Source organism: Pinus tabuliformis, chromosome 5_2 (assembly GCF_031772625.1).
Source record: "Pinus tabuliformis cultivar Carrire ecotype Pingquan chromosome 5_2, CPIR1, whole genome shotgun sequence".
Lineage (NCBI taxonomy): Eukaryota > Viridiplantae > Streptophyta > Pinopsida > Pinales > Pinaceae > Pinus > Pinus tabuliformis.
This window is the reverse complement of record NC_142306.1, coordinates 691,983,056-691,996,709: the sequence shown is the minus strand read 5'-3', so window position 1 is coordinate 691,996,709 and position 13,654 is coordinate 691,983,056. Positions and strand designations below refer to the sequence as shown.

The 13,654-nt window shown below is 34.8% G+C and overlaps 1 pseudogene; it reads right to left on the bottom strand.

Annotated features, from left to right (window-relative positions):
- Nucleotides 1–1,134: 1,134 nt before the first annotated feature.
- Nucleotides 1,135–2,159, bottom strand: LOC149161003 (pentatricopeptide repeat-containing protein At5g11310, mitochondrial-like; annotated as a pseudogene).
- Nucleotides 2,160–13,654: the final 11,495 nt, after the last annotated feature.

Below are 13,654 nucleotides of genomic sequence, written 5' to 3'. Positions count from 1 at the left end.
AAAAAGAAACTCAAAATATGAATAACAAATAGAAATATGGACTGCAATTCTTGAATTCAAATATGATCCCAGATTTGAATTAAGTTGAAATATAAACAACAGATTAGCGTCATCCTCTACAGCCATGTCCAGTGGATGGAAATGGTTGTCAAATTCGAGACAATGCCTTATAATAAATGAATGCAAGAACATGTTACAGGTTACAATGGATTGACACATTGAGTCAATGCTACTATAAGTGCGAATTTCAAAGGTAAATACAAAATAGGGTAGATACCAAAACCATATATACCTTAATTTTATGTCTTGTAACATACTTCCACAATGGATAATTTTGATCTTGAGCCTGCTATCTTGCTAAAACAATGTTTTGTTCAGCATTTGAAGTTGTTATTGCAACCCCATTTACAACAAATGGAACATTGACCGACCTTGATGAAAATAAAGGAGGGGGGACAACATCAATGGGGGCATTCCTCCCTTTCCATTGCCATTTTCCAATTGTTCTTGACGATTGAGCCATGATTTCTGTGAAATGAAGAAGAAAATAGACTGTTGTAGGATATATTTTGAAGATTGGTGGACAAATCCACTTACACAACACTTGGAATCCCTTCTATCACTATTTAATAGCTCTTAGTTTCACTCCAAAACCTCTTAAACCTCCCACCTATGAGTGAAATGAGTTTCAATGAGAAGAAAAATCCATTTTTATGGGCCATAGGTCGCTTTTCTATAGGACATATGTCCAAATTTCAAGATATGATTTGGGCACATGTCTATCACATTTATCGTGAACAGGGGACATGTGCCAGACACCACATGCCCTCATCATGTCACGCCCAGAAAAAAAAATACTCGGCACAAGGGGCATTTTGACATGTCCAATTACTTAGTATAACCCTTGTGTATGAAGGAAGGTATTTGACCTTCCAAAGTAGTTTTCCCAGTACATCAGGATTAAGAGGGCTTAATAGATGTATAACAAACCAAACTAGACATGCTTGGTCATTAAATAATATAGGGCTTAACACTTGTCTAACATATCAAACTGGACAGGCCCCATCAAGTGAACAATATATATTAGGATACCAATGATATTTATCCATATCGAATGGAAACCCAACAATTGTACTACATTGGTTGACTAACTAGGTTTTTGTATAAAACATTGTTGCCTAATTGGTCATCCAGAAGTTCCAAATCCATAGCTTTCATTTCCATCAAAAGATGGTGCGCTTCTCGCCCTCAACCTGATTTGGTACAAACATTGATCAAATATTCATAGTTGTTCAAATCCAAAATGTTATCCTTTCCACTATGCTGGATCAGGAATGAGTGTGCCTCTTTAAAACCTCTGGTTTGGAAGAGTCCATCGAGAAGAATTGTGTGAGTACCATACAGAGGGTTAATTCCTTCTTCTTTCAATCGATCAAAGAGTTGCATCGTGCCTTGGACTCACCCCATCATGCAAGAAACCCGAATCATTATATCATATGTAATTTCATTCAATTTGCAGCCCATCTTAGCCATACTCTCAAGGAGTTCGGCTTCCTCTACCAATCGGTTCCCCTCACAAAGTACTCTTAAAACTAAATTATAACACATCGGACCAGGAGGACAATCATACATCTTCATCATCTCAAAAACCCACTGGAGCTTATCCATCTGGTATTTGTGAAAACAAAAAATATTAGTGGACGAAATGTGAACATTTGGGGAGCACAATCAACACTCGCCATCTTTTCCAATATGACTAAGGCTGCATCGACATGGTTCTCTTTGCAAAGAGAAGCAACAAGTGTTTCATAAGCGTGTCTCCTGGAAGAAATCTCCAGCCTCTCAACCATTTCCATGACTTCATTCAACAAATTGGGATCATCATTACTTACAATAGCAAATGAGAATGTTTCGTCAGAATTACTGCAACATTCGACAAATCTCTCTGACAAAACCCTTTGTAGTGTTTCAAAGTCCCTAGAGAGACCAAGAACATTGACAAGCTTGTCACAAGTTGAAGTGTTATGTCGAAACCCTAGTTGTGCTTTGGCCCATTGGAAAAATCTCAAAGTCAAACTAAGGGAACTCGTTGTATCCAATACCACCTTTACCAGTCGTGGAGTTACCTGAACACCCAATTGAGTAAGGGTTTCTTCCATGTTTGCATTTCCCTTTTCAAGGATTTGCCATATTTCCCTTACAACATCTGCGAGCTTCCATTGTTTTTTAGTTGGGGTTTCATCAATGTTGTTAAACTAGTGCAAAATATCTTCTCCTTCTTCACTACTTAGGGCTTGTGATTCAAGGTTTTTGTCCTGCCTGATTTTCCTTGGGGATTTGAAGAATGGTGGATGCGCCCGTTAGGTAAAATTTATGGCTTAAACTAAGTTCTCGGAAACAAGGAAAACTCTTACCATCTTGGAAGGTTTTGAGGGATGTGGAGTCCAGATTTTGTTGCCATTCCAGTGGTGCGGAGCTCCATTGGCGATGACACAACTGCATTGTTGAAATTGTTTCCCAAATGGAGACCAACCTTGCATGACATGCACAAGCCCTAACTTTGTTCAGAATTGGAATCCAAAAAAAATCATCTACTAAAAAACAACAACGTTAATCATTTAACTTCTTCTGGGAATCGTGACCATTTAACTAGATCCTACTTCTCAAATTTAGTAACCAATGTGCTAATGTGCTTGGAAGGAGGGAAATCCATTAAGATGGACCATGCTCAACACCATCGTGCCTCCTTCGATGTAACCACAACTATTTGCTCGAATTAACGGTGGAAAACAAAAAAAATAGACAAAAATCGGCGGTGAACAATTAAAAAAAAAACACATTCGGTATAATATAAAGCCGATCCATGGGTTACAAAATGGCGTTAGTAGTGCTGACATAGCCTGTGATGTATGACCTCCACTTCATGTCTCACCAAAATATCCAAGAAGAGGAAGTTATATGAAGCAAAGTTTAAAATATTTTAAAAGTAAATAAAATTAGATCCACAAAATTCATCTACACAAAAATGCAGTGACATTTTATTATATGATTTTTGTTAAAATACAACTTTGAATAATTTTATTTTTCTAATATAAATATATATTTCTTAATTTATCTAGTAAATTAAAATAACCCTTAATTAGCTTTTGATAATTTTATCTAATTTTATATAAATATTACTAGCCATGTGGATAAATATTTTGGAGTAATGTTTCACTTTAACATGGGTTTATGTTTTTTAGTTTTCCCGATCATGTACTTTTAAAGAAAATTATTGTATTTTCAATTATTTTGATTAGTTGAAAAATCATGAGAAAAAGTGATTTTCAATGATGTACTTAAAAATAATTAATGTGTTTTTAGTAGGATGTTGAAATATAAATAAATATATTGGTTAAAAAAATGGAAAGTGATTGATAATTGAAATTATTTTTATTAAAAATAAAATTTAATATAAATTAAAAGTTTAAATTTTACATAACTTATATATATATAAATATATAAAGGTGTTATAATAAGTGATGATTTCATTATTTATAATATTATATTTATTTATTTTTTGCGGTTATTTTTTGGTAATGTTATAATATTATATTTTATTTAGGGTTTTTAATGAGTTTTATCTTAATTTTATATAAATGGTATTGAGATTTTAATAAATATATTGGTTAAAAATGAAATGAAAAAATAAGATAATTGATAGTAAAGTTATTTTTATTAGAAAATTAAACTTAATATAAATTAAACAATTGAATTGTGATTGAAAATGAAATTTAAAAAGGATTCATAATTAAGTTATTATAATTAGAAATTAGAAATTTTAAATTTTAAGTATTTTAAAAGATAATAAAGTTAATTTTTTATTTGAAATTGGGTAATGCAAAGATATTATAAATGATGAATCATATTGGATCGTTCAAAACAAGTCGATACAATTTCTTCGATGTGATTACTACCAAAATTATTTTTTTAATTGTTCAATATGATTTACAAACATGAATTCGGAAATATAAATGATATTGTTTTTATTTTTTTATTATTTGAAATAATTTATCATAATATTGTATTTATTTAAGAATAATTTTTTATAATTTTGTGGTTGTAATATATTGTTTTGTAATATCTTATAATATTATATTTCATTGATTTTAGTGGAAATCTTTAGTAGTTGAATATTTTGAGCTTCATGCAAAAGGTTTTAGACTCAATTTGGGATGATTAACTTTCTTGTGTGCTATCCAAAAATGAGAGGAAGTATTATAGGCTTTACTATAAAGTTTTGATTGAAAAAAATATTATGCTTTATGTAATAATACTTTGTCATGATTTGTAATAATATTACGCTTATCTAGTAATAACATTTTGCTATATATTCATGTAACTCATCATGAAATGATATGATGATGTTGATGATGATTGTTACTATTCATTATAACCAATTTTAGTTTTTGGATTGAGGAAAAATTAACAAGATAATTGGAAGATTATTAATTAAGAGAAACATTATGCGATATGACTTGAATCACAAAGGAAGATTATACAGATTATCAATTAAGAGAACCATTATGTGATATGACATAAATCACAAAGGAAGATTATAAGTATTGGTGATCCCATAATCAAAATCAAAAGAGATGAGATTAGAATTTAATTTTCTTGATAGAAGGATAGAAGATAATGAAAATAATTTTCTAAAATAAGAAAATAATAAGAATTTAATATGATGACTCATAAATTAGAGAAAAATAATACAATGTCACTAAAGCACATAGAAACAAGGAAATTTTAAGAGATAAACATATATGTAATAAAATGCTATAAATACAAGTGAGAATATATATATATATATATATATATATATATATATATATATATATATATATATATATATATATTTATATATATTGATTCTTCTATATTTATAATCAAGAGAATAAAAAAAACTAATAAAATGATGAGAAACATAATAATTAAAATAGTAATTTTAACTTCACATCTGGGCATCACATCAGCAGAGGGAAGCATTTACAACCTCAATGGTTGGCACACCCGTTGCATTCAATCCAAGGGAACAATAGTGCCTTGGGTCTATCCCCTTACCTGTCTATCACTCCAACATACGCTATGGTGGAACCCTCCTCTTAGCCAAGCATTTATGGCCCTTCGGGCTGCTGTACACTCATCATCCTATTGAAGATTATGGCTCACACTCAAAGAATGTTAAGGGTGCCAAAAGTGGGGATACCACCAAGCAAAAGCGCTAGTTGTCAACAATCAGAGGTAACATAAATCAAAAGAATTGGCCAGAACACTACTTCGCAGCTGCAATGATAAGGGAACATGGTAGACCTCATAAGGAAAATATATGAAGAGGCAAGCCACCCCTTCACCCTAGCATAGTCGAGGAATAGAGAAATTCAATGAGAATATCCCCCGTCGTTATCGTTATTTAGTAGCAGATCTGGAAGCCCAAGAGATGAACATCACTGGTGACAATGCATGGGCTCTATACAATATCTTGGGTTGCCTCCTTGACAATAGGAAGATGACATTGTCATGTTGGATGGATGTGTGTGGAATTTTAACTTTCACCTTCAGCGTGCATTGGCTACCTTATAGGGCATTGTGGGTACCTTGGGCCTCCAACTCTAGCACACTTCTTCGTCCTCCACCAACTCCTTTTGTCAGAGCCCATTGTCAACCCATTGTTAATGCACTTGAAGCATTGAGGGTTTTTCCTCCTTCAGGCATCAACAATAACACAACACAATGAAAATCACCCCAACGGATCCTAGAGTGTAAGGTGGCAAGGATGCTGACTAGAGGGTAATGCAACATCACCCATTCTCATCCAACTATGCATCAACTGTTTGTAGCGATCACCCAACCAACTCTGAACCATAAGCCAGTTGGGCCCTTTGAACTAGCTAAGCACCATAAGCTAGCAACGCACAATGAATTGATTGGGCATCCTTTGTCAACCAAGCACCCTCTTCTAGACAATGATGATTACTATTGTCCAACGCTTCTGGTTTGGGAAAACCCCTTAGAACTCAAGCATGACGTGGCTAAATCTAGTAAGTATTCCTTGGCATTGGTCATGTCTCTCATACGTGTTAGATCACTCTGGGGCTTCTACCCTCATGCTACGTTTATGCTTTAAGTATTTTTGTGTTGAAAAATTCTCAATAAGACCTCTAGTTTCCCTCACAAGGGTAGATGGTCCTTCTTACTTTATTTTTGTGATTGCTAGTCCTTTTGGTTGTTGGTTTCTTTTTATATATGGCTAGTTATGCCTTTTGTCTTACTACAAATTTGTGAATGCCAGTTTCTATTGCTTACAACTCCATCTTGTATTTGGCTTGCCATTTCACCCAAACATGTAACCCTTGTACATTATCTATAATAAAATAACTCTTAACATACAAAATAATAATAATTATTATTATAAATACAAATACAAAAATAATTAGCATCTAATATGGTGACTCACAAATTAGAGAAAAATAATACAATAAGACCAAAAACTAATTTTTCCATATTTATAATCAAGAAAATAAAAAAAACTAATAAAATGATGAGCAACATAATAATTAAAATAGTAATTTTAATTACAAAAAAAATTGAGCCATGTTTTTGTATGAGGAAGTTGCATTCTCAAAGCAATTGTGATACTAGAATTTATTTATTTATTTATTCCAAAAGGAAAAAAACGTTGATATTCATTAATTGAAAAAACCAGTACATAGTAGGTACTAACCCATATCTGCTACCATATCTGTTACCAAAATGGAGATTTGATTATATGATACTATAATCCTAATACTATAATATCCCAACATGATTATAATCATTCAAAAAATTGAAGTATCAACAAATAAAGCATATGACGGACCAGAAAAGATAATCTACAAAGCTAAGACATATGTAGACCATAATTCTCTCATGTGTGGGATAATAAGAAAAGAGATGTTCCAAACTATGTAGGGACACAAAACTATGAAGTAAAGAAATGTTCCAAAAAATGGACAAAAGGGATCTAGTTTGGTTCTCAGGCAAGTTGGAGGAGATCTAGATGTGGGAAAAGGAAAACAAGTTGATGTATACCACTGCCAAACTAATGTTGAAACACCATAGGAGTTAATACTAGTTACTCCCTAGAATTTTTGGCTAAGAAGATAGAAGTGTTTGGGTAAGAGAATGGCTATATTTTAGAATTTGGCTAACTTAGAGGAAAAACAAGGGGTTCATGATGTTTTATTGGGCACTACAAACTAATAGCATATAATACTGACGGGCATTAAATGCGGTGGAAGCATGCGCAAAGTGTTTGGTGTTCACTTCCTTTGTGTTGGCCAGTGTTTGTGGGAGGATTGGAAATCTTGGTGATGGAGAAAATATGAATGAAAAGTGTTGGACCATTCTTGAATTTTGTCGTGATAATAAGGAAAGTTTATTCACTTTCAGAATTCAGTACATCTAATTTGGAAAATGTCAAGATTCAATGCCTAGTGTTTTGTTTTTTTTTTCTCTTTTTAAATTGAAGAAATCGTGCCTAGAGCAGCTCTCAGACATACATAGTTCTGCCTAGGATTGGACCACGAGACCTGTGAGGACCAAACTTCCTCACTAGTGTGTTTGTGTGGTTGTTGTCTCCATTGGAAAAGACTCTCTAAAAAATAATTGTATGGGCACTATCAAATGACAGGGACCTTAATATAGTAGTAGTGAATCTTGCCTCACTCATTGAGCCTCAACTCTCAAATCCTAATTCACATACCATTTTAAATCCACTGAAATGTAAATACATATCCTTGACTACAACAATGATGCTTATAATTGTGAATTTTGGGGGGTTTATCACATATTAACATTATGTTAAAAAAATGTACTCTATTAAGCACGGGACTTAAGGAACTACAACAGAATGGTATATGTGCAAATGCATATGTGGAAGAAGTAGCTATTGCACAGGTTGTGTTGACACCTAATCTTTGGTATTAGGAAAACTTATGTAAATATTGTAAATAACAAAAATAAAGGAAGTTAAAAGATGAAGACATTGGGAGTTGAAACCCAATAGTCTCCCTCTCCTTGTATATATTCATATTCTCTCTTAATAGAAAACACAATTTCATTCATGAAATTACTCCTAGCCGAACATGGTATCAGAACACAGGTCCTATTTTAGCATTTCTCTGCCCTATAACTCCTATATCTCCTATATCGTGCCTTTTTTTCTCTGCTCCCACTCAGACCTATTCCTACATATATTCTTACATAACTCTAGTGGAAGTTCGAACATTGGTCGAGGGGAAAACAATGGCGATGAATTGAATTAATGCTAGAGTGCAGAATGAAGCATTCGTCTCTGAGTTGAACGTTGTGCGTTAAAACTCCTACATTGCATATTAAACAACAAATTTATCCCTGGATTATATGTGCAATGCATCGAGTTCTATGTTGTCTACGTTGGTAAAGGAATACAAAGGGTTTATTTCCATGTGTTGAATAGTTTATGCAATGGAGCGTTGAATTTTGTGGAATACTGCAAGTTGCGCTGAGTTTGAGACTCTTCATATGATGTGGTGAAGTTGGTCGAAACCCCTGCCATGGTGAACTATGGATGCTACTATGTGTGGGAATTTTTCCCTTCGAGCATAATTTTCCTTGTTTTTGTGAACAATGAAGGACTGAATGATGTGGTTGTGGGTTCGAGCCCCACGATGAACGCTGCCTGCCTAACGTTGAGGTATGATGACTATTTTTATGCCTATGCAAATCCACAAGGGCCAAAAACAGTGATTTGAAGACCTTGTGTAATAATGAGACTTGGTATGCGTTGATGCATTAATGGTATCCCTCATCCTGTGCGTTAATATCTTATGTTGGCGGTGAATGGAGTGTTGAATGACTGTCATTTCATTTGCCTTTTATGTGCTATGCGTGTTGGTTCTTTTGATATATGATACACCATTCAATTCTTATGTGCGTTGGAAGGCATTTTATTTGGCACGTTGAAAATTTTATCGCATAGGAAAGTATATAAAGTGCATACAATATATTGTTTATGGATATGGCATGTGGTATTCACCTTTTTTTTATAAGTCATATATTATATGGTAATGAAATTTCATGGCGTATGGAGGAATATTAACAGCCTACACTCTTAGTGGAAGTTGTTTTTTTTTTTTTTGAAGATATGGCTAATCAATTTTATTACAAAGACATTTATTTTTTTCAAGTATTTTAGGCACAATTCATGATTTTTATGATGCATTCACTCATCTCTATAGTCAAAATAGTTCTCACTTGCAAAGAGAACTATCATGAGTGGTCCCATAAGATAAAAGACATCCTCATTTTAAATGAGCTTTGGAAAGGAATTTGTGAAGGAGAAGGAGACAATGCACCTAAAAAGCCCATATCAGGCAAGGAACTTGCCATTTGGGGAAACAAGAAAAACAAGGCTTGTGCCTTGACTACAATACCAGTAAATGAAGAGGTGAGTCATCATATTTCACCATTTTCAAATGCTTTTGAAGCCTTAAATAAGTTGAAGGAATTATATGACTCACACTCTAAACTTGAAGTTATCGAATTGATGATTAAATCATTCAATCTTGAGTTGAAAAATGATGACCCTCTTGCCTTAGAATAAAAAATAAGATCCATTATGCATGGCATAACAGTCACTAGAGTTGAAATAGATGCTCCTCTCACAGCATATGTCAAGGCACTATATCCCACTTATTCACATTAAATTGAGCCATTGCAAGCAAGTGGAAAACTTAAGGAGATTTCCTTTGTCTCCCTTGAAAAGAAGTTTGCTAAAAGAGAGAAGGATATTGGGAAGAAGACATCCCGTTAGTATTCTGAAGAAGTTGTGTGCCTTGGACATAAAGAGAAGAATCACGCACATGATTCTTCTAGAGGAATAGGTGGTCAAAGAGGAAGAGGAAGGAAGAATTTTAGAGGCAAGGGAGGTAGGCATTTCCAAGGATAAAATTATGATCTTCATTGCATACAATGTAACAGAAATGGACATGATGCTTCTACATGTAAGTTGCCTTGGGACAGAATCAAGCAGGAAAAAAATGAAGAAAAATGTAAAACATCCGGTAAAGGGAAAGGACAACCACCCTAGTCTGCTCATTATGTTATGGCACATTACAACATTAGAGTTACTGAAGACTTATTCAATGTTTCACTTGCTTCATGGAAATATGCTTGGTTGCTTGATTCACGAGCAACTTGCCACATGAATTTCAAAATAGATTTCTTTGAGGAATTCATTGATAATGTTGATGGAACAATATACTTTGCAGACAAGTCAAAGTAGAGACATCAGGGCTTGGAACCACCAGGCTCAAACTTCTTGATCTTCTAGAATTTCTTCTACATGATGTTCTATACCTCCCAGAGTTGAGGAGACACTTTTTATATTTTTTTTCCACACATGCCAACAAGGAAACTTCATTCATATATTTGATGGCAAGGTTGAGGTTAGAAAAGCATCTAATTACTCACTTTTCATGACTAGGCTAGAAGAAGAAAGACTATTGGAGTTTCAAGGAACCTATGCTCACGCACAAAACTTCTCGTACATTTCTCACTATGATGAAGGTACAGTTCCATCAATTCTTGAATGGCATGCTAGATTTTGGCACTTGAACTATGAAAACCTTCGTTTGTTGAAGAAAAATGGTGTTATTGGTTTGCCAACTATTCCTAGGAAACTTAAGCAATGTGATGCTTGTATCTTAGGAAAGCACAACAAATAGTCTTTTCATGATTCTCATTCCAGAGCACATAGAAAACTTGAACTCATTCATTTTGATTTATGTGGCTCAATGTCTGTTCCTTTTGCAAATGGTAATAAATATATGATGACATTTATTGATGACTACACCAGATTGTGTTGGATTTATTTATTGAAGAACAAATCTGAACCTTTTGAAACATTCAAGAACTTTCATTCATGGATTGAAAATGATGCACACTCTCATATTGGCTTTATTTGTATTGATAATGGAAAAAAATATACTTCGAATGAATTTGAAAATTATCCTCACCAGGATGGGATCAAACATCAAACAACCGTGCCTTATAATCCCCAATAGAACATTGTAGTTGAAAGAATGAACAGGAAAATCTTAAATATGGTATGTTCAATGATGTTTTTCAAGAATGTTAAGTTTATGTTTTGGGCTAATGTAGTTCTATGTGTTGTGTATATAAATAATAAGTGTCCATCTCATGCTCTTAAAAATAAGTCTCCCTCTGAAATGTGGTATGACCACATTCCTTCGGTGAGGCATCTTAGGGTTTTTGGTTCCGCTTGTTATGCCTCGATACATAAAAAATAGAGAAACAAACTCAATGCAAGGAGTCACAGATATATTTTCTTGGGGTACTCAGGTACCTCCAAAGCATATTGTCTCTATGATGAAGTGAAAAAGAAGTTTGTAATATCTAGAGATGTGATCTTTCTTGAATCTTCCAAGATTGATAATGTTGTTGAGTAACAACTTGATTGCTTGGAAAGATTTGGACATGCAAAGTCTTTTCAAGAATTTGATAATGAGAATCCACAACTTGAAGGGGGGATCCCTGTATTGGATCAATCTGTGGAATCACCTTCTAAAGCACTCTCTCCACCACATGAAGCTCCAACCACTAATCAATATGACACTTTGAGATATGTGATTGATAGAATTGGGAGGGTAAATCTTGATTCATCCCCATCTCAGTCAACTGAGTAGCCTGGGCCATCTCAGAAAGGTCCTCCAAAATGGCTCATAAAGACACTTGAAAGTGTTCATCCTGATGAGGTTGGAAAGACAGGAATAAGAAGCTCTATTAGAAAAAATGGGGGTGATGTAGATGATCTTGATTCACCTATCGACATGGATGTTTTGTATGTTTGTGAACTGAATTTGTCTAAAGATTTCAAACCAACTTCCTTCAAAGAAGTTTTTCTCATGATGAATGGAAAGAAGCGATGCAGAAATAATATGTTGCTTTGATAAAAAATGGCACCTGGAAGCTGGTTGATCCTCCATTAGGAACCAAACCAATAGGTTGCAAGTGGGTCTTCGAGAACAAGTATAAAGGAGAATACTCACTTAACAAGCATAAATCTAGGCTCGTGGAAAAATATTTTGAGCCCAATCTCCCAGGCACACACCCAGTTCACTCCAACCCTTTGCATGCATTTTGTGGAAAATCCCATCATCTTTTTAAGGTTTCAGGTTGAAAATATGGTCACACATGGAAAGGCACCTTGCTTAACGATCAGGCATGGGAAGCCTTACCTACCCTACCCCCACAACAAAATGGGCTACCATCCAGACACTCTTTTCCTTGGAAACTCATAATCGTTGGAAAGTCCATCAAATGGATGTAAAATCTGCTTTCTTGAATGGAGATCTGATAGAGGGACTTGCTCCCCTAGGGCTTTTTGGGTTGAAACCCTAGCAGACTGAAAGTTATCTATTCAAAGAAACATGCATTCATACAGCCATTATGCTATTGTAAGCAAATTCTATGATAAGGGTATGTACCTTTGGTACTATGTTTGAGAAGGCCCTTAGGGTCCAAACCCTTCTTGGAGTTCCCTTCTTCTCTTTTGTCCTGCAAAACAACCAATTCAAAGAACACAGCAGTACATGGACAAAACTTATAAAGAAACCATATTCATGTTATAAAGAAAGGTAGTTAGTTATGAAATCCAAACGACCATTTACATATGAACTCAAACATGAATATCATTAACATAAAGAAGATTCATTTCGGGAACCAAGACATGTGTTTCTTTTATTATAGACAAATAAGGTACATAAAAAGGAATATTTTCACCTGAGTCACCTTCAGCAGCCTCCAAGCAAAGCTTCCTTCCAGATCTGTAAACTCCTTCCATGACTCTCTCCATGATGTCATAAATAGTGGATGAACATCAACACACAAGGAAATAAAGGTTTCCTATACAAAATGGGGGAAGTGCAGAAGGAACAAGGGACTTCAGACCTGGTCAAGGGAAAAATCTCAGCATAATAACCTTTCTCTCTCCTCTCTCTTCCCTTAGGCCTTCCCTTTGAGGTCTTTTTATACCATCTCCAAAGTAGTTTTTTAGTTAGGAGGTGGTTGGGAACAGTTGGGCCACGGGCACTAATAGGTGATCAGCAGGTAAAACCCGCGATCTCCGCCCGAAAATAAGGAGTGTTATATTTTTTTAAGTGTTTTAATACATACACGCGGGTTGGCTATACACATACCCGCGTATACACGCGTTTAACTCAGGGCAATGTCGCGTATAAGGGATAAAACACAGTTTTTTAAATTTTAGGACCAGGTCTGGAAGGAGGGGTTGCCCTAGGCCATGAGTACAGCATCACAAACCATAAAAGTGAGATTTGGAGCTATAACATATGCCCCCTAATATATGAGGTCAGAAGGGGTACATGATGGCCGAAATATATTATGCGAGTACATGGAAAGGAAGTCTGTCAAAAACCGAGGAGGACTTCACCAGAATTCAGCCTGCCAAGCCACCAAAGGAGATCAGAAAGAAACACTGTCTGAGGCGGGCATACCCATGCTCAGAAAAAGTAAAGCATGTCTGCATATCAAGTACAAGCGGATCCACTAAGTA